The 11537-nt window shown below is 35.1% G+C and overlaps 1 long non-coding RNA gene across 1 annotated transcript; it reads right to left on the bottom strand.

The window, feature by feature from the left end:
• Positions 1 to 6165: 6165 nt before the first annotated feature.
• Positions 6166 to 10980, bottom strand: LOC118612926. Its single transcript, XR_004955287.1, has 2 exons — positions 10641 to 10980; positions 6166 to 9782 (listed from the first exon to the last, which is right to left on the bottom strand). It is a non-coding gene; the product is annotated as an uncharacterized LOC118612926 (long non-coding RNA).
• Between the last annotated feature and the right edge of the window lie 557 nt (positions 10981 to 11537).

Genomic DNA, 11537 nt, shown 5'->3' with positions numbered 1-11537 from the left:
ACAGATCATCATTGAGACCCTCCTGAAGTCTAGCTGAACAGATATCCTATAACTAGGAATATACAGAAGAAGCCATGTTAAGACTGTTACTAGAAGCAGAGATGCTGAAGGGGCAGTTAAAAAGTGGGAGAGATATCACAGCTTAAGAGATCTTCCTCTGAAGAATGAGGAGTCCAGCCCCACACTGGGATCCCCAGTCCAGAATTCCAGTGCCGAGGGGAGAAATTCCCATAACTTATGGCTTTGAAAAGCAGCAACTATAGTGGCTAAGTGAAGCAGAGTGCTGCTGGAGTCCTAGGAACTCCTCTTAGCTCCACTCTTAGCTCCAGCATTGGAGCAAATAAAGTAGCAGAAAAAAACAAATCTGAAAGGCAATAAGAAAAAAATCTAAAAATTAAAAAAAGTTTAAGGGGCATCTATGATAACATGAAGTGCACCAACATTTGCATCATAGGGTTACTAGAAGAAGAAAAGAGAGAGCAATAAATCAAAAACCATTTCAAAAGATAATGACAGAAAACTTCCCTAACCTGGTGAAGGAAATAAACATACAAACCTGACAAGCACAGAGACCCAAAGACAATGAACCCAAAAAGGCCCACACCAAGACACACTATAATTAAAACATCAAAGGTTAAAGATAGAGAGGGAATCTTAAAAGCAGCAAGAGAAAAGCAGTTAGTTACCCACAAAGGAGCTCCCGTTAGACTGTCAGCTGACTTCTCAAAAGAAACTTTGCAGGCTAGAAAGGCTTGGCATGAAATATTCCAAGTGATGAAAAGCAAGGACCTACTACAAAGATTACTCTACCTAGCACAGCTATCATTTAGAATATAAGGACAGATAAAGAGCTCCCCAGCCAAGAATAAGCTAAAGGAGTTCATCACCACCAAATCCAAAAAGTTAAAGAGACTCCTATAAAAGAAAATTTTTTTTAAAAAGATAAAAAATATGAGTAATATAATACAGGGGTAAAATATATAGTAAGTAAAGGGGATTTGACTTTGGGTAGTGAACACAGAATGCAATGTACGTATGATTTGTTATTAAATGCTACACTTGAAACCTATATAATTTTATTAACCAATACACCTCAATAAATTTAATTAAAATATGAATAATAAAATGGTAATAGCTTCTAGCAATAATATCTTTGAATGTAAATTAATTAAATGCTGCAATCAAAAGACAGAGTGACTGAATGGATAAGAAAAAATAAAAACCTCACATGTACTGCCTAAAAGAGATTCACATCAGGTCAAAAGACATACAGAGACTAGAAGCAAAACGATGGGAAGACAATTCATTAAAATAAAAAGGAATCCTCACACACTGCTAGAGGGACTGCAAATTGGTACATCCACTATGGAAACAATATGATGGTTCCTCAAAAAACTAAGAATTGCTCTATCATATGATCCAACTATCTTTCTACTAGGTATTTACCTTAAAGACTTGAAAACCCATATCCAAAATGATATTTGCACATTGATGTTCATAGCAGCATTATTCATGGTGGCCAGGACATGGAAGCAACTGAAGTGTCCTACAATAGATGATTGGCTAAAGAAGCTGTGGTACATGTATACAATGTAATATTACTCATCCATAAGAAGAAATGAAATATTGCCATTTGCGATGACATGGGTGGACCTCGAGATAATAATGCTAAGCGAAATAAGCCAGACAGAAAAAGTTGAAAATCACATTATATCACTTATATGTGGGATAGAAACCTAAAAGCCACAAATGAACAGAACAAACAGAGATTCGTGGACATGGAATATAGACTAGTGGTTACCAGAGAGTAAGGGGCATGAGAGAAAGGGGGAGGTAGATAGGGTAAAAGGGGTCAAATATATGGTGACAAAAGAAATATAACTATGGGAGATGAACACACTGTGTAAATATAGATATGCCTTATTGTTAAAGTATACAGCTGAAACTTATTGGATTTACTTAACCAATGCTGCCATAAAAGTAAATTAATTAATTAATTATTTTTTCAAAAGAAGAGGTGGTACATATATATGCAATGGAATATTAACCATAAAAAAGAATGAAATCTTGCTATCTGCAACTACATGGATGGGCTAGAGAGTATTGTGCTGAGTGAAGTAAGACAGAAGAAATACAAATGCCATGTAATTTCACTTATATGTGGAATCTACAGAATGAAATAAACAAAGAAACAAAACACAAACAAACACAGATACAGAAGACATCTGGATGATTTCCAAATGGAAGGAGGATTAGAGGATGGATAAAAAAGAGGACAAGCATAAGAAGTGCAAATTGGTAGTTACAAAATAGTCATTAGGATGTAGAGTATAGTATCCTAAGGAATATAGTCAATAATATTATAGCAACTATTTATGGTGTTCGATTGGTACTAGATTTGTTGGGATGATCATTTTGTAAGTTATATAAATGTCTAATCACTATGTTGTACACCTGAAACTAATATAATATTGTATGTCAACTGTAATTGAAAAATAAAAATTATCAAATTAAAAAAAACAGGAAAAAGAAAGAATGAAGCAAGGCAATATTCATAGTTATTCTGGGACAATAAACATTAACCGGAATGCACTTGGGCAAACCAGGATATGTAAGTGCATTCTGTCAGTATTTTGACATGTACATTAAAAATAAACATCAGTTTAATTTATTCATTTTAATTAAATTTAATAGGGTTACATTGGTTAATAAGATTATATAGGTTTTGTGTGTACAATTCAATAATACATTACCTGTATTTTGCATTGAGTGTTCACTGCCCAAAGTCAAACATATTTTTAACAGATAATATACCTACATTGTTTTAAAAATCAAAATAGTTTATAAATTGTATATGTAGGAGAATATTTCTCCACCCCAGCTCACATGCCCCTTTTTACCTCTTGCCATCCCTCATCCCTACAGTAAGAAACAACTTTCACTGGTGTTTCTTATAACCATGTAGTTTTTCTTTATGCAAAAACAAATAAGTATAAATATTCTTATGTGATCTCTGGAGATCATTTTATGTCACTGTAGAAATTGAATTTTGGCAAACAGCTCCATGCTGTTCCATTGTGTGTTTAATTCAACTGTTCCTTATTGAAAGGCTAATGTGTTGCTCCAATCTTGCTATTACAAACAGAATTACAATGAATAACTTTGTGTATACATTATTTCATATGGATGCCCATACATAGCTAAATGATGGATTCTTGGAAGTGTGACTGCTGGGCACAAGTGAATATGTAGTAAGCATAATTATTGCTTAATTTTCTTCCTAATTTGTTATGCTATTTAATACTTCTATAAACAATGTATGAAAAGGTATTTTTCTCTTTAACCATGCCAACAAACTGGGTTTCACTATTTTGCATCTTTGTGGATCTAAAAGTGAGCATAGTATCTCAATGTATTTAAATCTGCATGTATCTCATCATGAGTTAGGTTGCAAACATCTCATTATGAGTTAGCTTAAATATATATTTTATATGTTTCAGTGCCCTGTGGGTATTTTAAATGGCTTTGCCACTCCAATTTAAGCATTTTGAAGAAAGGGACTATGTTTTATGCATCTCATACTTTCCATAATATGAGTGTGGAAAATAGAAAGAATTTAATAAATATATTTAATGAATAAATGACAGAATCACTGTGATTTCTCATCTCATATTATTTAAGATATTTGGATAACATATTTTCTGACTTTTAGATCATGTGTGTTTTCCTGGAAAACAATGACATGTAAACCCTAAAGATTCCACACAAAAAAAAACTATTAAAAAGAATAAATCAATAAAGTCACAGAATACAAAATAAATGTAAATGTACAAAAATTGATTATGTTCCTATACACTAACAGTAAAGTTTCAGGGAAAAAAATGAAAGAAAAACTATTCCTTTTGCAATTGTGCCATAAAGAATAAAAGACCTAGAAATAACCTTAAAGCATGTGAAGGACCTATACATTGAAAACTATAAGACATTATTTTAAAAAATTTAAGATGACATAAAGAAATGGAAAAATAGCTTGAGTTTATGAACTGGCAGAAAAACAGTTAAAATGGCCATAATACCTGAAGTAATATAAAGAATTAATGCGAACCTCAGAAAAATCCCCATGTCAATTTTAAATGAAATAAAACAAAAAAAAATTATAAGATTTGTATGGAATAAGAGAAGATCCAAAATAGCCAAAGTAATCTTGAGGGGGTAAAAATGTTTTGATATATCATATTGCCTGACTTCAAATTATACTACAAAGTGATGATAATCAAAACAGCATTGTATTGGCAAAAATAAAACAGACACACAGACCAATGGAAGAGAATCGTGAGCCCAGAAGTAAACCACATATATATGGGCAAGTAATTTTCAACAAAAAGCCAAAAATATAGAGTAGAAATGAAAGCCTTTTCAATAAATGATCTGGGAAAATTGGAAAGCAACATGCAAAAGAATGAAACTCGATTACTATCTTTCACCATACACCAAAACTAACTCAAAATGAATTAAAGATCTACATATAAGATCTGAAACAATACATTGCATAGAAGAAAACATAAATACTAAACTGATGGGCCTTGGATTTAAAGATGATTTAATGAATTTGACCTCAAAGTAAAGGAAGTATAAGCAAAAATAAATAAATGGGACTACATCAAACTAAAAAGCTTCCTTCTGCATGGCAAAAGAAGCTCAACAAAACAAAGAGGCAACAAACACAATGGAAGAAGGTATTTGCAAACAACGTCTTCGATTAGGAGCTAATATCCAAAATATATAAAGAACTTATACAACTCAATAATAACAACAACGAAACAAGCAATTCTATTAAAAAATGGGCAGTGGATCTGAACAGACACTTCTCCCAAAAAGACAAAAAAATAGCCAACTGACATAAAAAGATGCTGAATTTCACCTAACCATTAGAAAAATGCAAATCAAAACCACAATGAGCTACCACTTCACACCTGAAGGATGACTATTATCAATAGGACAAGTAATAACAAGTGTTGGAAAAATTGTGGGGAAAAAGGAACCCTCCAACACTGCTTGTAAAAATGTAAATTGGTACAGCCATTATGGGAAACAGTATGGAGGTTCCTCAAAAAATTAATAATAGAACCTCCATATGACCCAGCAATCCCTCTTCTGGGTATCTACTTCAAAAATTAAAAGAAAAACATTTAGTTTTAAAGATATTTGCACCCAGATATTCATTGCAGCATTATTCATGGTGACCAAGATATGAAAATAACTGATATTCTTTGATATATGATTGGATAAAAAAGATGTGGTACATATATGCAATGGAATATTGCTCAACCATAAGAAAAAATGAAATACTGTCATTTGCAATAACATGGGTGAATCTTGAGATTATCATGCTGTGTGAAATAGGTCTGAATAAAAGTTGAGAACTGTATGATTTCACTTATATTTGAAATATAAAACTAAAAGCAACGAACAAGAAGACGAACAAATAAAAACTTATAGATACAGACAACATTATATGGTTATCAGAGTGAAAGGGGGAGGGGAAGATACGTAAGAGTAAAAGGGGTCAAATATATGGTGATGGAAGGGAATTTGACTCTGGGTGGTGAACACACAATGCAATATACATATGATATATTGTTGAATTGTACACTTGAATCCTACCTAATTTTATTAACCAATGTCACCACAATATATTTAACAAAAATAAAAAATAAATATATCCATAATACAGAATATTTAAAAGAATAAAAAAAATGACTTATAAAAGTAATTCAAACATTTATTTATCTATTTTTCTAATCATTTCCCATAACAGACCCTTTTCAGATATCGACAATCACATTGTTAAATTTTGATGCTTTTGAAATTCTACTTTCTTCACTTAACAGTATAACAGGAACTCTTAGTTATCTATTTTTCTAAATCATGAATTTCTTGATGAAGATATCAGAACTTTTTCTTTCCTCTTGCTCCATTTCTAACATAGAATAAATATTAAGTAAGCATGCTCTACATTTAGAGAATTATATGAGAAGAAAATAAATATATTTCTCAGCCAAGCAAAGCCTAAATATGGAACATTTCAACTTTTCTCTCTTCATGCTACTTTTAACTCAAACTCTTCACTTCTAATTCATATCCAATGCTAAATCTTTATCATACTTTTTTGCACTGATTTGGGTTCATGTATAAGCCTCTTAGAAACACATATTTGTGTCAAATTCATTGTTTTTTGAAGGTAAACCCACAGCCATTGTAATATACTGTTAATGAGAAGCCATGATGATACACAATTGGGCACTACAAAGCATGCAGGAAGTCTGTCTCAGAATCTGTTTTACTAATCAATAAACAAGACTGGAATTAGAGGTGTTTAATATTAGGGACTCTGGGGAATGAAGCAATTTATCAAATGGCAATTATAAACATCCATCCTGGAGAAGGGTCAGGTGTTCCAGATAAAGTAGAATTTAGGAGTTGAGTAGAAATGAAGCTGATTGAAAAATCTCCTTGCGTGGAGAATTTTTAAAAGATGGTACTCAGTTATGGAGTGCTTAAGGTAACACTCTCCATGTGTGCACATTATGCAAGATGGGTTGTCTCTCCCCATACAAAACTATGTGGAACTTGCAGAAAGTTCTAGTGACCCAGAGGGGACAATGTCCCTGAGATTGGATTCCAGAACCCGACAATCATGGTTGTAGAGTTGAGCAAAATAATTTGAGAAATAGAGCTAATTGCCTTCACTTTCTTGTGCCCAGCATCTTTTCCCAGAGGAATACATACTGAGAGATAGTCACACCCAGCAACTTCAGAGAATGCACAGCAAGGAGCCCCCAGGAGACCAACATTTGAAGGAACATGAAATATAAGAAGGGAAGTATATTGGAAGTAGATGTGACACTGAAGAAGAAGCTACAAGTCTGAACGCCATCAAAAAGGTCAGGTAGTAGGCAGGGGTGCTACAATAGAGATGAGAGTAGCTGAAGAAGAGAACTTTGAGGCTTTGATCTTTCTTAGGTGAGGTTTATTAGAATGTTTGAGGAAAACTCTAGGGACAAAGGTATGGATGTCCTTCATAACCCATTGACATTTTCAGTGACTTTAGGGAACCATAAATTATCTGTATCATAGGTCTTAGAAAACATCTGTTCAAAACTTTTTATTTTAGAGAAGTTGAGGTTATGTGAGGAGAAGTTGCTAAGCCCAGTGTGCATTGCCAGTTAGTGACAGAGCAAGTTCACGAAGTCAAATTCCTGACTTAAGTAAGGCTCTTAAAAAAAAAAAAACACCAGGAGGTTCTGACCTCATGGCTTTCCTTCATGAGAATTCCTTGTGCATGTCTCATTTGGAGATTATATTTTCAAAGGCATAATGTGTCTACTGAAACAAATTATTTTCAGGCATCATGGACCTGTGACATCAGGGACACTTCTTAGTGCTTCTGCGTTTCTTTTATTTCCCATCTCTTCTTCTAGTCCTCATGAGAACACTATAAACTATGGAGAGGTTTCCTGAAAGGTGCCTCAACAGTCAGTTTTAAAGGATGACTATCATCCTTTCTCCATAGCTCAGGATAGCTTTTATTTTATCATTAGAAACTATAGGAAAGATAGAGGTAGGAATTTTCCTCTCTCTCGTTTTTACTGATGGCAGAGTAGGAAAGAAATCCAGTTGCCTGAGTATGTAGAGCCTAATATAACATATAAAAAACATGAACTATAATCAGGAGCCTTGGTTTCTAGTTCCAGTCCTGTCAACAGCAGATTCTAGGATATGGTTCCAACTTCTTCTTCCTTTGACACTGTAGTTTCTCTCTTACAAAATATCCAAGTTTCTTTTAGGTGTTCACATTCAGTGTTCTTGGAACTAGAAAAATTCTGAATAGAGGAAAAATACAGAAGTAGTAGTTATTTTATCTTTTTCCCTTGTTCTCAGGAATTATGGATCATGTCAATCACACATGGACTCAAGTGTTCATCCTTGCTGGTTTTACTACCACTGGAACTCTGCAGCCTCTTGAATTATTGAGGATCCTGTGCCTCTATCTCCTCACCCTAGCAGGAAACTTGTTCATTATCATCCTAATTCAAGCAGATTCTGGACTTTTCACACTAATGTACTTTTTTATTAGTGTCCTCTCCTTCTTGGAATTCTGGTATGCCCACACTGCTGCATACCTCACTCCATGGATGTTTACCTATCTCATCAGCTGTGTGCTTCATCCAGCTGTATGTCTTCCATTCATAGCACTCATGGCTGAGTGCTATCTATTGGGTGTCATGACTCTGGATTGCTACATTTCCATCTGTCACCCACTCCACTGTCAAGCTCTCTTAAGAAGAAAGCTACAGTTATGGCTAGCAGGGACCATTTAGGTGGCTGGCTTCTCAGCTGCACTTGTACCTGCTAGCCTCACAGCCACTCTGCCCTTCTGTTTGAAAGAGGTAGCCCATTACTTTTGTGATCTGGCACCGTTATTACAATTGGCATGTGTGGACACAAGCTGGTATGCTTAAGTTCATGGGACAGTGATTGGAGTGGCCACTGAGTGCAACTTTTTGTTCATTTTGGGGCTCTATGGGGGTATCCTGAGAGCTGTGGTGAAACTGCCCTCAGCTGTCAGCCATACAAAGGCTTTCTCCACCTGTTTCTTCCATATGACTGTAGTGGCACTCTTTTATACTTCTGCCTTTACAGTATATATGGGCTCACCTAGGATTCACCCTGAGGGCATGGAGAAATGTATTGCCTTGGCATACACTCTTTTTACCCTTTTCTCAATCCCATTATATATACCCTTTGTAACAGGGAGGTGAAGGAAACCATGAAGAGGGTTCAGGATCAGGACTATTTTGAAGGCACTCTCTCTCTCTCTCTAGCTCAGCTTTTTGTTAAGTGTAGAATTCATCCAGTTGATTAGTCAATCATCCTGTCAGAGTAAAAGTAAATACCAGTGAAAGAATCAATCAGATTATTTGTCAAACATAGTGCAAACACCCACTCAAAAAGACAGTCCTGGGTTTATCAGAGTTCGAACATGTAAAGAGAGAGGAAGTATGTCTTTGATTTCATCCTAATATAATGGGGGAGAGGTGAAATGGGAAGAAAAAAAAATCAAGGATGGTTGTGCTGAATTTATGACTTCATGCCATACTAAGAGAAAGAAAAGCAACTAAAGTTTAGAGTAAACATTTTAGTCAAGATAGAATTCCCAGAGAAAGATTGAAAAGGTGAAAAACAATATTGGGAACAAGAAGACTAAAATTATAACATGTAAATTTCAGATGTGAAGCAGTGAGTCATGGGCAGAAAGTTTATCAAAGTAGATTTCAGTGATCCAACACTATCTTGTGATCAAAAGTAGCTTAGTGGAGGAGAGAATGAGCCTATTGGGCATGAGGCTAGAAGCTAGAGAGAATAATTACTCTCCAATGAGGCAAGAATAGGGTATTGGAAATAAGGGTGTTGTCTGAGTTCATTTTTAATATCATGTAATATACTTCGAAATTATTTGGAGTCAAATGAAAACAACAAACAAGCAGCAGAGAAACCAAATGCTTTGCAAATCTTGTATATAAAGCGCACATGTACAAATTAGAAAGCAGATTAAAATTTGAAATTTGAAATTTGAATAAAGATAGGAACTTAAAGCTCTGATCACATTCCATCTTCTCTTTTCTCTTTCCAGCCCCAGCTACTTCCTCTGTTGAGCAGAGATTGAAATGCTCAAGTGCAATTTCCATACTTTAGTGATATGTGAATTGAAGGTCAAATATCTGCCAAAGGATGTTAGAAAATTAGTGAGAAAGACAGGACCAAAATCTCAGCAGAGATCAGCCTATTGTATAGGTTTTAAATAGTTTACATACTTTTCATTCTTGTATCAGTAAGTGCTAAGATATAGACTATTTTTTTGTGTGTCTGCCTTATGTCAGTAACAGTGATAGCTGCTTTCATATGCATTTTTTATTTAATCCTCATACTATCCCTCTGAAAAGAAAGACTTAATCCAATATTTACATAATGAAATTACAAGGATTACTGGACTTGTAAAGAGACATGAAGTTAATTCTAGATCCACTTCAGTGGGCTGGTGGCCTTGGCAAGAACTTTTCAGCCTCATTCTTTCCATCTGTCTAAGGAGAGGCTGGAGGTGGATGACTGCTTACATCCCTTCCTGCTTAGAGAGTTTAATTCCATGATTTCAACATTTCTTAAGGAAAGCAGGATCTGAACAAGACCCAGATGGGTATAATCTAAGTATCCAGAACGGAGTGCAAAAGGGATTGATACAAATCTAAGTTTTGCCACTTTTTGACTATGCGATCCCAGACAAAAAAGAAAGTAATTTTTCTCTGACCTCGATTTTGTCTTTCTTAAAAAAAAAAAAAAAGTTATATGACAAAGAGTTTAAAAGTTAAATGAAATAACATATGCTAAGTTTTCAATTGTCCAAATTCTCTGTGGACATGTGCATAGGTGGCTCAACTCGCTCCCTAAAGCCAAGTCAGTACGAGCGTCGGAGAGCACTTCGTCTAAGATACGTATATATACTGAGCCCAGCGAGAAACCAATTAATCAAGGACAACACACGCTCAAATAGTTGCCAAAGCATCACACAAGTTTAATCATACCAGATCCTGATGGATTTCAGTCCTAGTAGACCACCCGAAGGTGCTGGCGGAGACAAGACACGTATTAAGCAGTATTCGGTCGATGCTGGCTCGGATGCTGTCGATCAGCGGAGGCCTCTTCTTCAAAGCAGAGCAGTCAGGAAACCAAGAAATAGAGGAACATAGTCCCGGGAGGATAGGGAGAATACTCTCTGAGTCTGCATTAGAGTCCCTTTCAATTTATACTCTATGATGACGTCATCGGTGTCTTATCAGCCAGCCGCATGGGTGTCTGTTTATCTTACTGAGTCAAAACAAGTTTCACACTTCAGGTGATCAAAACATGTTTACATTTTCTGGGTTTGCATTATCTGAGTTACACACACACAGACCACTGCAACAGTAGCGACAGGGAGAAATACAACTTTTAAATTCTTATATTCTTATTAAACACACACACACACACACAAACACACACGAAATCAGATTATGTTTGCCACTCAGATTACTGTAACATCAATACATAAATTAGACATCATCTCAGAGACAGGGCAGTGTAGTAGTTAGAGTATGGATTTTGATGCTTGTCTGCCTGGGTTCAAACATTAGTTCTACCATTTACTTGCTGTGTGATCTTCAGCAATGTACAGCTACTCTGTGCCTCAGTTTCCTGATATGTAAAATGAAGACAATAATGGAACTTTAAGCACTATTAAATATTAACCATCATTACTTCAAAAGTTTTCACATATATCTACAGTGAGGATTTCTTGAGAAAGTTTGTGTGTGTGTATCACCTTTTTATTATTTATGAAGTCAGTAGAAATATTAACATTCTAAGTGAAGTACCTTCTTTTGATCAGTGTCCAAAGTCAACTTTGCGTAATCTGAGGAATGTTCCCTGCTCTCATGAAGTAT

This window comes from Rousettus aegyptiacus, unplaced genomic scaffold (genome assembly GCF_014176215.1).
Source record: "Rousettus aegyptiacus isolate mRouAeg1 unplaced genomic scaffold, mRouAeg1.p scaffold_m13_p_17, whole genome shotgun sequence".
In the NCBI taxonomy this organism is placed as follows: domain Eukaryota; kingdom Metazoa; phylum Chordata; class Mammalia; order Chiroptera; family Pteropodidae; genus Rousettus; species Rousettus aegyptiacus.
The sequence above is the reverse complement of the archived record's forward strand: the minus strand, read 5'-3'. Positions and strand labels throughout refer to the sequence as shown.